Source organism: Ahaetulla prasina, chromosome 1 (assembly GCF_028640845.1).
Source record: "Ahaetulla prasina isolate Xishuangbanna chromosome 1, ASM2864084v1, whole genome shotgun sequence".
Classification (NCBI taxonomy): domain Eukaryota; kingdom Metazoa; phylum Chordata; class Lepidosauria; order Squamata; family Colubridae; genus Ahaetulla; species Ahaetulla prasina.
In genome coordinates this window covers 310,302,937-310,316,715 of record NC_080539.1, presented here as the reverse complement: position 1 = coordinate 310,316,715, position 13,779 = coordinate 310,302,937, and positions in this window count along the sequence as shown.

Sequence of the window (13,779 nt, the reverse complement as noted above, 5' to 3'; positions counted from 1 at the left end):
AATGCAGAATCAGGCTTCTAACATTGCTCATCAGAAGACAATTTAAAAGACTATCCATTTGCAGACATTGTATACCAATCTGTAATATTTAAGGATTATTTCCAATAACTATGGGAATTTAAAAAAAGCATATAGAAGCTATGATTGTTAGAGAATCAGTCACATTTATTTTGCTGTGGTCAACTAAGTGCAGAGATTCTCAGGAATGGCTTCTTGTCTGGAAAAAAAAATGCAATGTATGAATAGATAGAACGCTTAAAGTAACAACTAGTTTCTGATATTGACTGTAAAAGAAAAATGGATACCTTCTTTGGTTTGATTCCTAGAATTTGAGATCATGCCCCAAAGCCAACAAATGAAATTGACTTTTTATCTTCACAGCATTTAGAATTCTCTTTTAAGATGTTATGTTTCTTTGTCCACTGCAATATCAACATTGCTGTTATTTATAACATTGAGATTTTATGGGTATGGATCACTGCCTTTACCCAGTGCTTCTGATTAATAGACTCGGCTTGAATCTCTGTGCCAAGTCATGCTTGAAGTTACAGCCTCTGACCTCTTCCTCTTGTTGAAAATGTAATTCGCTGTGAGTAGGATAAATGTTTTTGCATATTGAGTTTTGTGGGCATAAATGGATCGACTTGAAATTCCAGGAGGTTTTTACCAATTAAATTTTTATCACTGGTACTAATATTGAATTTATTATGCTCAGTCCTAACATTTATCTGTCTAATTGTTGTTTTCACAGGTTTTGTTTGAGCCAAACTAAAACACTGCAGCATACCTCACTGCTAGACATAACTTCTTTGAATCCTCGCATTAGGAATCCCCTGTGTCAGCCTCAGTTGCCTTCTGTATGTCATGGAGACAGATTGCAAGGTACACTGTTCCAGGTAACACACCTGCCTTACCTGTGCTCATGCTAGGCAAATATAACTGGTGTGTTGAACCGCCTTTTAGAAAGCAATCATAGGAATGAACAAATGAAAGACAAGCTTTGCAGATTCTGTTACAGCAGAGAAGAGGTATACAAACTGTGTATCATTTAAGCATTTGGTGACAATGTCTCATTGTCTTTGGAGTAGCTAAGAGCCAGCTAGTCTCATTAATTTCTTAAATTATTCATATATGTCAGTACTGTGCTGTACAAGTACACAATCTACAACCTAGGATTATACTACCAAAATTTGATCACAAATTATTAACATTACTGGTGCCAATTCCTTCTGGCTTGGGACAGGGAACAAAAGCATAATCCAATTCTGAACAGAATTCTGTTGTTTCTGATTTATGGGTCTCCCCCCTAACAAGTAATAAACATATGTTATTACCTTAAGAGAAAAGTATTTTTAATTAATTTGAGTTGATAAGCATTTTTAAAATGAAAATTAACAAGGCAATCATATGTATTGTATTGTATTGCATTGTGTTGCATTGCATTGTGTTGCGTTGTGTATTATAATATCCTGCCATTATTGTTTTGAGATATAGCTCAAGGTGGTAAAGATACTTAATACTCCTTACTGTTTTTCCACAAGAAAAAGGGAGGGAGGGAGAGGGACAGAGAGGGAGGGAGGGAGGGAGAGAGAGAGGAAGGTTTCCTGGTTACTTTCCTGGTGCTTAACCACCAAACCAAACTGGCTTTTTAAAAAATTGTCATCACATGAAAAGTAAAATTTTGAGTCAAAGAATAATACTGGTTTTGTCTATGTTTTTCTCTTTATTCAGAGTCTGGAAAAGGAAGACAAACATTTCCCTCTTTTCTTTTTTTCAGTTTTCAAATTTCTTAAATTTTGAAATCAAATTGAAATAGAGGAAAGAAAGCAGTGCATTTTCTGAATAATAAAAGAAGCTACTATTAAAACCGAAAGGTTAGTTTAGTGATCTTTTAATATCAATGTTAAGTAACTGTGGAATAGATTTTTTTCTTCTGAAACTTTATAATAGCTGTTATTATGGAAAGATGTTTATGGACTACAAATGGCCTAGCCAATGCTTTTTCAGCAGCTGGAAATGACTTTAGGTGGAGTATTCAGAATATTTGCAAGGTCATGAACTGAAAATAGTGTTTATTCCACTTTTTAAAAATGCTACCATTTCACTCTGAGATGGCCTATTCCTTTGGAAGGTTCTTCCAAACTTCTCTGCTGTTGACTTAAGCTCATTTATATATAGCTTTAATTATTTCTCTTTAGCTCCATCTTGAAACATTTGGTCCTGACATTTATATCTATTTCTTCATAATTACCAACAGACTAGACTTAGAAAATGTTCCATTGGGTATCTTAAACTCATTTAAACCACTCTGCTCTTCAGTGCATACTGTAAAGGGATGATTATATAAAAGTACTTTGCAGCATGTGACACATTAAAATTTGTTTTTGGAGCAACGAAGAAGGATGGGTTTTTTTGTGTTTTTTTAAAATCAGGAATGACATTGAATGAGCACAGAAAATTTATTGTATGTTTGGCAACTTCTTCATTTTCTTTTATTCCTTCTTATCTAGAATGCATTTTGGCCTTGGGAGGGCCCGGGCTCTCTCCCACCAGCGATAGACCATCGCCGGGATGGCGGCTTGGCCTGGTTCTCCCGCCAGTGGTGGCGACGGCGGTGGCGGCGACCGGGCTTCGCATGGCCTTGGGAGGGCCCGGGCTCTCTCCCACCAGCGATAGACCATCGCCGGGATGGCGGCTTGGCCTGGTTCTCCCGCCAGTGGTGGCGACGGCGGTGGCGGCGACCGGGCTTCGCATGGCCTTGGGAGGGCCCGGGCTCTCTCCCACCAGCGATAGACCATCGCCGGGATGGCGGCTTGGCCTGGTTCTCCCGCCAGTGGTGGCGACGGCGGTGGCGGCGACCGGGCTTCGCATGGCCTTGGGAGGGCCCGGGCTCTCTCCCACCAGCGATAGACCATCGCCGGGATGGCGGCTTGGCCTGGTTCTCCCGCCAGTGGTGGCGACGGCGGTGGCGGCGACCGGGCTTCGCATGGCCTTGGGAGGGCCCGGGCTCTCTCCCACCAGCGATAGACCATCGCCGGGATGGCGGCTTGGCCTGGTTCTCCCGCCAGTGGTGGCGACGGCGGTGGCGGCGACCGGGCTTCGCATGGCCTTGGGGAGGGCCCCGGAGCTCTCTCCCACCAGCGATAGACCATCGTCGCGGATGGCGGCTTGGCCTGGTTCTCCCCGCCAGTGGTGGGGGAGGCGGTGGCGGCCGCGTCGGCGGACCCTTCGGAGGAGCCTGGAGCTCTCTTCCTCCCAGCGGTATGATCTTCAGTGGCGGCAATGGCGGTAGCAGCGGCCTGGCCTGGCCTGGGCTGACCGGTCTGGAGATGGCCTGGCCCGGCGGTGGAGCGCTGGGCCCGCGAACTGGCCTGGGGGTCGGAGCCGGTGGTGTGGCCCAGCGGGCCCAGCGGGCGAGTGGCCTATTCCAGCGGCCTATTCCAGCGGCCAGGCCGGCTGGGCGGCCTATTTGGAGAGTGCAGGTGGGCCCGATGGACGCCTTGCTGGTACCATCTGGAGGATGTCCTCGGGCCTAGTGGTCGTCCTCTCTATTATTTTTACCACCTAAAGGACGTCTATGGACCGCCTGCTGGGGGGGGACCTTTTTAAGACCCTGCTCCCCCCCCCTCGGATTTTGGGAGAGACATGGCTTAGCGGCTGAGCGGCCTTGCCTGGTGGATGTCCCTGGCCTAACAGTGTAACAGCTTCCCCCTTCCTTCCTTAACCACCCCTCGGGACTGTAGAATGAGGGGTTGGTGAAAACGACTGAATTATGGCGGTGTTATTCATCTACCGCCCAAGAACTATTCCTCAACTGTGCCTACCCGGAATTGCCGGAATTATCAATTATCATCTTGACTGGTCCAGGATGGGCTTGTTTGCCGGACTCTTAGTATGCGGACTTTTACAGCGGCCGACCTTCTTGCCCTGCGAGATTCCCCTCTCTCGCGGGTTTGGCCCCCTACACTATCGAGGGCCCATCTTGAGGACGGGTTTTGGAACCCCGAGAGGTGGCATGCCAAAAATAGGAGACTTAGGGGATTTTTAATTAATTGTTTTAATCGTTTTTTTAAGGGGAGTTTTAATGGGAATTTTAATGGGAATTTTAATGCGGGGGGGTGGATGGGTGGGGGGGAAAACCCGTCAGGGAGGGGGCTAGGTCCACCATGTGTTCGCGGCGGTAACTTAATAGGTCCTGGGGTTATGGCGAGGGGTGTCGTTCCAGTTTGTCAGGGTCGAGTTATTACTACGGTAAGTGGGAGAGGCAGATATGACGGAAGGGGGGGGCCACATCAGGTCTCGGGGGCTCGCCCTCGCTGTTTACGAGCGATTGCGTGCTCCGGCCCCCCAGAAATTTCCCGTGACCCGAGTGGCCAGAGTAATCGGGACCTGGGCCTCCGGCTGATGTTATGTAATGCCAGGTCCGCGGTTAATAAAGCCCCCCTGATTGCAGATCTTATTCAGGAAGGGACCACGGACGTTATGGGCATTACGGAGACCTGGTTGGGCACCGAAGGGGGGGTCCCCCTAGTGGAGATGTGCCCACCAGGCTTCCGAGCATTCCATCAGCCGAGGGCCCAGGGTAGGGGTGGAGGGTGGCGGTTATTATTAAGGAGAGTCTCGAGCCGAGGGAAACCACTGTGCCTCAGATAGCTGGGTGTGAATCCTCTTCGTGAAGTGGGGTCGTAGAACTCAGGTGGGCTTGTTGATCACGTACCTGGCTCCTTGCTGCGTGACTACAGCCCTGCCTGAGCTGTTGGAGTTGCTGGCCGGGTTGGCAGTTGAAACCCCCAGACTGTTGGTCATGGGGGATTTCAATTTGCCATCAGCCGGCGTAGCATCTTCGGCAGCTCAGGAGTTCATGGCTTCCATGACGGCCATGGACCTGATTCAGTTAATTGACGGCCCTACCCACGTCGGGGGAGGTACCCTAGATCTGATTTTTATCTCTGGCCAGTGGTCTAATGATCTGGTTTTAAATGATTTAGTTGTTGAACCTTTGTCATGGTCAGATCATTTTCTCCTTCGTCTAGACTTTCTGACCGCTACCCACCACCGCAGGGAGACGGAACCAATGCGCTGGTTCCGTCCCAGGCGCCTGATGGACCCGGAGAGGTTCCTGACGGAGCTTGGGCCGTTCCCGAGCACCTGGCCCACGACTCGACTGAAGAGCTAGTTGCGGCCTGGGAACGGGCCGCGGCTGGAGCTTTGGACCGTGTCGTGCCTTTGCGGCCTCTGACCCGGCGTCGGTCTCAACCAGCTCCTTGGTTCTCCGAGGAGCTGAGGGAGATGAAGCGCCGGAGAAGACGCCTAGAGAGGGCCTGGGGATCCAGCCGCCCTGAGGCTGACGGACACTAGTTAGGTCCTATAGTAGGACCTACCTAGTGGCAATGAGGGCTGGCGTTCCTCGTTCCTCCCTCATTGCGCCGGCAGATACCCGCCCGGCCGCCCTGTTTCGGGTGACCCGCTCTCTCCTTCAACAGGAGGGGCGGGAGGACCCCCTACAAGGGCGTGCCGAGGAGTTTAACGGTTATCTATACGACAAAATCGTTCAGCTTCGGGACGGATTGGATCAAAATTGGATAGATCCAGGCGAGGGTTCTGAGGCCCGCCTTGTTGAGGTGGTTTGGGATGACTTTGATCCTGTGACTCCGAGGACATGGACAGGTTGCTGGGTAGGCTGAACGCCACCACATGTTTACTGGATCCGTGTCCCTCCTGGTTAGTACTGGCTACTCAGGAGGTGACGAGGCTGGCTCCAGGGATTACAAATGCTTCTTTGCGGAGGGGTCTTTCCCGCTGCCTTGAAAGAGGCAGTGGTGAGACCCTCCTCAAGAAGCCTTCCTGGACCCAGCTGTTTTAGGAACTACCGCCAGTCTCCAATCTTCGCCACGGCGAAGGTTGTTGAGAGTGTGGTGGCATGTCAGCTACCCCAGTACCTGGATGAAGCTGTCTATCTAGACCTGCTCCAGTCCGGCTTCCGGCCCGGATACAGTACGGAGACAGCTTTGGTCGCACTGGTGGATGATCTCTGGAGGGCCAGGGATAGGGGTTATTCCTCTGCCCTGGTCCTATTAGATCTCTCAGCGGCTTTTGATACCATCGACCATGGTATCCTGCTGCGCCGGTTGGAGGGGTTGGGAGTGGGAGGCACCGTTTATCGGTGGTTCTCCTCCTACCTCTCTGATCGGATGCAGACGGTGTTGACAGGGGGGCAGAGATCGACTCCAAGGTGCCTCATGTGTGGGGTGCCGCAGGGGTCGATTCTCTCACCCCTCCTGTTCAACATCTATATGAAGCCGCTGGGTGAGATCATCAGTGGCTTTGGGGTGAGATACCAACTGTACGCTGATGATACCCAGCTGTACTTTTCCACCCCGGGCCACCCCAGTGAAGCTGTCGAAGTGCTGTCCCGGTGTCTGGAGGCCGTACGGGTCTGGATGGGGAGGAACAGGCTCAAACTTAATCCCTCCAAGACGGAGTGGCTGTGGATGCCGGCACCTCGGTACAGTCAGCTGCAGATGCGGCTGTCTGTCGGGGGTGAATCATTGGCCCCGATGGAGAAGGTACGCAACTTGGGCGTGCTCCTGGATGGTCGGTTGTCCTTTGAAGACCATTTGGCAACCGTCTCCAGGAGAGCATTTTACCAGGTTCGCCTGATCCGCCAGTTGCGCCCCTCCCTGGACCGGGATGCCTTATGCACAGTCACTCATGCTCTCGTTACCTCTCGCCTGGACTACTGCAATGCTCTCTACATGGGGCTCCCTTGAAGAGCACCCGGAGACTTCAGCTAGTTCAGAATGCGCTGCGCTGGTTATTGAGGAGCGTCGAGCTCCCATATAACACCTATCCTGCGCAGACTGCACTGGCTACCTGTTGTTTTCCGGTGCGCTTCAAGGTATTGGTTACCACCTTTAAAGCGCCCATGGCTTAGGACCGGCTATCTACGGGACCGCCTACTGCCGGCTTCTATCTCCCATCGTCCGCACGCTCCCACAGAGAGGGACTCTCAGGGTGCCGCCAGCCAAACAGTGTCGACTGGCGGCCCCAGGGGAGGGCCTTCTCTGTGGGGCTCCGACCCTATGGAACGAACTTCCCCTCGGACTTCGACAATTACCTGACCTTAGGACCTTTCGCCGCGAACTTAAAACTTATTTATTCCGTATGGCTGGACTAGCCTGATTCTTATTTTTATTGGATGGGTTTTTAAAATTCTGTGATTTTATGGGGAAGTACGTTTTTTAATATTTTGGGCATTTAAATTAGTTTTTAAGGGATGTTTTTAATTATTGTATGTATGTATATTTTATCTGCCTGTTCACCGCCCTGAGTCCTTCGGGAGAAGGGCGGTATACAAATTAAAATATTATTATTATTATTATTATTATTATTATTATTATTATTATTATTATTATTATTATTATTATTATTATTATTATTATTATTAATGGCATTTTCAGGGGTTTTTTAACAGTGAATTATAGCTTATTCTGGAATCTCTTATAAATATTTAGCCATATAAGCATTTTCTAATACTTTGTTTCTTCCACTCCTTCTGCTAAAATTACAATAGAATAATTTTGAATATCTGCCTATCAAAGCTCAGGATAATATGTTTTCCTTTCTATATTATTTCCCAGTTTCTTCCCTCTAAATTTTACTCAAATTTTATTTTAAATAGCTCTACACCATTTCTGCCTGATGTAAATTCTTCATAATATTCTACCTTTCTCTGGCATAAGATACATGATGTATCTGGGAGACTGCTGTCAAATAATTCTTACATGATAGACCCTGATGATGACATTAAAAATGGACAGCTATCAGAATTTTGCATTTTGAGAAATGATGCACCTAAACAAAAGTAACGCATGCAGTGATTTGCAGTTTTATTTCCATTAACTTTATTACCATAACTCTGCTTACCCGAAGACAGTTGTGAAGCACACAAATGGGGATTACATGACTGCAGGATGTTGCAATAGTTGTAAATGTAGGCCACTTGCAAAGTGCTCAGATGGAAATCACATGACAGCAGGTTGTAAATGGTTGCAAAGGGTGGTTACAAAGCTGATTTTCTGTTTAACACTGTTGTAACGTTGAACAGTTGCTAAAGAACACAAGCTGTAAGCAAGGACTATCTGTTCTTCAACTATGGTAATACCTGCATACTAAGAATGTGTGTGTGTGTGTGTGTGTGTGTTTGTGTGTGTTTTATTCTTCCTTTGTATACCACCTGGATCCTTTAATGTAGAGGGCAACATATAAATATTATAAAATAATACATACATGTATTTAATACGTGTATTTAACTCTTTGGAACGAACTTCCCCCTGGTTTATGCCAATTGCATGATCTTCGGACCTTTCGCCGTGAGCTGAAAACACATTTATTTATTCAAGCGGGACTGGCTTAAAAGTTTTATTAAATTTTATTGGGGCTATGTATGAATTTTAGGGTTTTAAAATTGACTGTTTTAAATTTTGGCCATTTATATAATTATGCTTGGTTTTAAGTTTTTTGTTTTAATGTTTATATTGTATGGTTTTATTACTTGGCTGTACACCGCCCTGAGTCCTTCGGGAGAAGGGCAGTATAAAAATCTAAATAAAACTAAACTAAACTAAAACTAAATATTCAATAGTCTATATTTCTCCACTACACTAAAAAGCCCTTCATTTTGCATTCTGTTTTATAAGAAGGTGCTCTAAACTTTTGAGTAGACCTTTCTAGAGTGATAACAACTAAAACTGTTCCTATCTAACAGTTCCTATCTAATAACAAAACTTCTATAATATTCATATGTTCAGTGATTTTGTATACAGCCACATCATCCAACTTCAAATCCACAAGCACATGCACATAGGGGAACTGATTTTTTAACTGATTTTTATCTGTTGCTTCTGCAACTATTAAATCCATTCCTCAAAATTAAAAATGTATCTTCAACGTTCATAACTGAACCCTAACTTTTTCAGGCAGTTTTATGGCATTCCAAAAATTCATGTGTATTCTGAACTGCTGTGCTTTCTTGCATTCAATTTTTTTTCTAAAAATAATAAGTTTTACTACCATTTTAAAGTTCATTTGAAGTAGTGCTGAGGGTAGCTTTAGAAGCAGGTTGCCTTGGTGTCTGAAACTGAACCTTCCAAATAAATAAATCTTTGAGAAAACATCATCTTGTACACAAAATTTCTCAGAAGCAGAACGTAAGAGTGAGAGTGAAAGAGAGAGAATCATGCAGCGAATTTTTCTACTAAAATTATGAGCCTGTCAATCTTCCAGCTGAAAAGGTTTCCATTTCTGGCTTAATGTTGTGAGTTTGATATCTCAGGCGGTGGTAGAAAGGTGATTTGTTTCTTTTTACTAGGGCTTTTTTAGTTGCTAAATTATATTTCATTTAACCCCTGTATCCATAGTAACAATATTTTCCCACTGGCCCAGCAACCCTGCATGATGGAGTTGATTCATACAAGCCTGAATGCAATTCTCTCACAGCAGTGCTCCCTTTCCAAAATTTTCATAATGCTGGGAAAGATGTTCTATAACAACTTCCAGCATACTTTCAAAGAAATATGTAAATGCTAGTGGTAATCAACCAAATTAAAATATAATGTGAATATAATCAGAAGAGAGACCGAAAAAAATTACATGTTATACATGTAATAAAATTCACAGATTTGGAGCACATCTGGTTTGAAACCACAAGATTAATGGGAAGCTACTGTGTTTAAAAAGAATTCTTCTTTGCTCTGATCTTCTTATTAAATTCATAAGATCCTTTCATCCTTCTCCTCCTCCTCCCATCTCACTCCCCAGTGCTTAACAGATTCTCTTACTATCTGAAAGAATCCACCACAATTAGCAATTTTCAAGCTAACGTAGCATATTGAGACACATGCTAGAAAGCCTGGGGTGGGAAGTGAACCAGAATGGTCAGAACCATGCCAGATCCCAAAGCTAACTTGGTTCTGAGTTTGGAAAATGAATAGAGAATGTGGAGAAAGTTTTGCCAACTCATTGTCTAAGCTCTTAGTATCAAATGTGAAATTTTGTTCTTCATAACAAATCTCTGTGTCAGACCTGCCGCAACATGGTCCTTTGAGAGTCAGTAAAGACCTTCAACTCCATTTGTAACGAAAGGCGAACATTTTACTAAAAGTCAAGTGGATTAGGTAAAGGTAAATGTTCCCCTCTCACATATGTGCTAATCGTTCCTGATTCTAGGGGGCGATGCTCATCTCCGTTTCAAAGCCAAACAGCCAGCACTGTCCAAAGATGTCTCCATGGTCATGTGGCCGGCATAAAGCAGCAGTATCAAAAACAAGCCACAATTATGCTCAAATAAGGACATATTAGCCATGGTGGCACAGTGGTTATTGCAGGGTAATTCTGCTGACTGCCAGCAGTTGGATTCTCAGTGGCTCAAAGTTGACTCAGCCTTACCTCCTTTGGGGGGGTGTTGTGTTAAAATGAGAACCCAGATTGTTGGGGGCAGTATGCAAACTCTATAAACCTCTTAGAGAGGGCTATAAAGCACTGTGAAGTGGTGTATAAGGCTAATGCTCTTGTTATATATGTGCTGATGTTATCATGCAAATAGCATCCTTAGAAGTACGGAAGTTACAGCATTGTTATTACATCATCATGTACATTAATAGTTGCTTCTCTTTTCTGCCTCTGGGGATACAAGGTATAAATGCTCTTATAAATTTTATTTATTTTTTTATTTTATTTATTTATTTATTAAATTTTTATACCGCCCTTCTCCCGAAGGACTCAGGACGGTTCACAGCCAGGTAAAACAGTAAAAAGTGCACAATAAAACAGTAATTAAAAAACTTATTAAATATAAGGCCAAATTAAAATCCATTTAAAACCATAAAACCCCATAAAATTTAAATCCAAATATTAAAAACTACTAAAAATTTCTATGCCAGTCCTGCACGAATAAATAGATATGTCTTCAACTCGCGGCGGAAGGTCCGAAGGTCAGGCAGTTGGTGGAGTCCTGGGGGAAGTTCATTCCAGAGGGTGGGAGCCCCCACAGAGAAGGCCCTTCCCCTGGGGGCCGCCAGCCAACATTGCTTGGCGGACGACACCCTGAGGAGTCCCTCTCTGTGAGAGTGCACGGGTCGGTGGGAGGCAATCGGTAGCAGTAGGCGGTCCCGTAAGTAACCCGGCCCTAAGCCATGGAGCACTTTAAAGGTGATAACCAACACCTTGAAGTGCACCCGAAAGACCACAGGTAGCCAGTGCAGCCTGCGCAGGAGTGGTGTTACATGGGAGCCACGAGCGGCTCCCTCTATCACCCGTGCAGCTGCATTCTGAACCAACTGGAGCCTCCGGGTGCTCTTCAAGGGGAGCCCCATGTAGAGAGCATTGCAATAATCCAAGCAAGAGGTAACAAGAGCATGAGTGACCGTGCATAGGGCATCCCGGTCAAGGAAGGGGCGCAACTGGCGAATCAGGCGGACCTGATAAAAAGCTCTCCTGGAGACAATCATCAAGTGATCTTCAAAAGACAACCACCCATCCAGGAGAACGCCTAAGTTGTGCACCCTCTCCATCGGGACCAATGACTCGCCCCCAACAGTCAGCCACGGCTGCAGCTGACTGTACTGGGGTGCCGGCATCCACAGCCACTCCGTCTTGGAGGGATTGAGCTTGAGCCTGTTTCTCCCCATCCAGACCTGTACAGCTTCCAGACACCGGGACAGTACTTCGACAGCTTCGTTGGGGTGGCCTGGGGTGGAAAAGTACAGCTGTGTATCGTTAGCGTACAGTTGGTAACTCACCCCAAAACCATTGATGATCTCACCCAGTGGCTTCATATAGATATTGAACAGGAGAGGTGAGAGAATCGACCCCTACAGCACCCCACACGTGAGGCGCCTCGTGGTCGATCTCTGCCCCCCTGCCAACACCATCTGCGACCGGTCAGATGAACTGCAAGATATTGGCAATGTAGGATGGTGGTAGGTTTGGCCCAGATTCTGAATTAATTTGATACTTCATTTGAATAAATTAATAAGTAGCAAAGGACTCATATTGAAGCCACACTGTCTTGGAAAAAGTTCTCATTGTAGGAAAGCTGATACCCTTTATCTTTCTATTTTTAGATTTTTATTCTGCCTTTTTTATATCTATACAAATCAATATGGCAAACTTATGTAATATTCCTTCCTCCTCCTGTTTTCCCAACAACAACCCTGTGAAGTAGGTTGGGCTAAGAGTGAGTGACTGGTTCACAGTGACCCAGCTGGATAAGAATATGTTCTTCATATACATTGTGTCTGATGAAACGATCCAAAACAGTCACACATAAATTGTTGGGTTTAAATAATTAAAGAATTTGTTTCATTCTGTTCTATATACTTAAACTATAATTTAAATTATGTCCTAATATCACTATACAAGAATTACCTATTTTACGTATAGATTATTCCCTTTCATTTTAACAAGTGATGTATTATATTCTTTAGCAAATCAAAAATATTCATCTCTTTACCTATTTCTTTTAAAGATTCATTTTATACAAAATATATCTATATTTTGCATACAGGACATATATGATATAGGAATTTTGTTTTAAGAGTCTATTTCGCTGCCCTGAATTTTCTGCAATAAGTTTGTATGTTGTTTAACTGCACATATCTGTGAACATCTTTGGTCTTTACAAATTTAACATGAAAATTCTATACAGAATTGCAAGATTATTCTGTAACAGGCCCTGTAAAGTATATTTTTTAAAGTTACTCAGAAATGGTTAGTATTTTTGAGAGAAATGTGTGTATGTATGTGCAGGGCCAGTAAGAATAAAACCTCTTTAATATTAAATGATGTGAATTAATTTTTTATGAGGTAAAAGACACATCTTGGTTTGTGTTACTGCTTACAGGAAAACTGCTTGTGTTAATCTGCATTGAATTATCTAGAGGATAGTTGAAAGGGTGAAAAGAACAAAGCTGGGAAATGTTGCAGGCTCAACCATAATGGGAAACTGTAGAGTCCCTTTCCATAACTGCAGGACCGAATAGAGAATTTCCTTAACATTGAAGGAATTCTGAGGATTTAAAAGGAAATGTTCTATGGACCTTCTAAATCTTAAAAAATGAAACAAAAGTAGAGTTTGACTTCTAAGTTATTTGACTTCTTCTTCAAGGCTAGACTATTTGGAAGTATATAATTACTTGAGTAAAAGATATTGCCTCATTAGACTTGAAATAACCATCCTGGACCCCAAATATAGGCCTAAGGGGAGGTAGTGGTTCAGAAGCCGGAAATGTTATACTAGCATGAAGGTGTTAATATAATCCAATCACATGCAAAGGCATATTGAATGTAGACAATCTTCAATACCCCCTGCACTTAGCTCTCCTCTGCCTACCAGTTGCAAGACATCTGGTCCTCTGTCAAAGGCGCTCAAAGCAGCAGGTTAGTTTACATACCAGATGTAGGCAATTGGTAGGCTCGGCAGGGTTGCGTTAAGGTTACTGCAACTGCCCTAACTCCACATTTCCGTGTACTTGTAGGTTTGTCCCCCAACAGCAATGTTATTTTAGCAGCTTTTATGTTAGGCTTGAGTTCTGAAAGTCAACATTGAGATTTCCTTTCCTTTCTTTTGATTAATTTTGACTTTGTAAGAGTGCCTCAAGAGAAGTAAGTGTCCAAATATGTACTGTAAAGACTATTGTTAGACATTCCAAATTCACTGCGATATGTATTTGACAGGAAACAATGCTGGCTGAACTCAGGACACCTGATTACCTTTGATAT